The sequence below is a fragment of the Pteropus medius genome, unplaced genomic scaffold (assembly GCF_902729225.1).
Source record: "Pteropus medius unplaced genomic scaffold, Ma_sr-lr_union100, whole genome shotgun sequence".
In the NCBI taxonomy this organism is placed as follows: domain Eukaryota; kingdom Metazoa; phylum Chordata; class Mammalia; order Chiroptera; family Pteropodidae; genus Pteropus; species Pteropus medius.
In genome coordinates, this window is record NW_024350927.1 from 7,202,055 (window position 1) to 7,202,376 (window position 322).

Here is a 322-nt window from a genome sequence, read left to right on the forward strand (position 1 = left end):
CACCCACTCTCAATGCTTCAACTACCTCTGCGGCCCCTTCACTGACGACCCCTCCACCTCGTCTCTAAGCCCGGGGCCTCCCCAGGGCTGGGTCCTGGGCTCTCTTGTGCGATCTCTCTGTAACTTCTCCTGTGTCCCTCGTCCCCATGACGTTAAGCATCTTCAGTCAGCTAATGCTTGGCGGTGGCCGTGACAGCTGGTCCACGCTCCAGCCTCACCTCTCCAATCAGCTCTCTGACATCTCCCCTCGGAGTGCCAACACCTGTCAGACTCCACCTGTGCCCACCTGCTCCCTCTCCCCGTAACCAGCCTTCTGCACCCC

General features: G+C 60.9%; 1 long non-coding RNA gene across 3 annotated transcripts in view; it reads right to left on the reverse strand.

The window, feature by feature from the left end:
• Positions 1-322, reverse strand: part of LOC120585853 (uncharacterized) — a 26,593-nt gene that overhangs the window by 25,100 nt on the left and 1,171 nt on the right. The window lies entirely within an intron of this gene.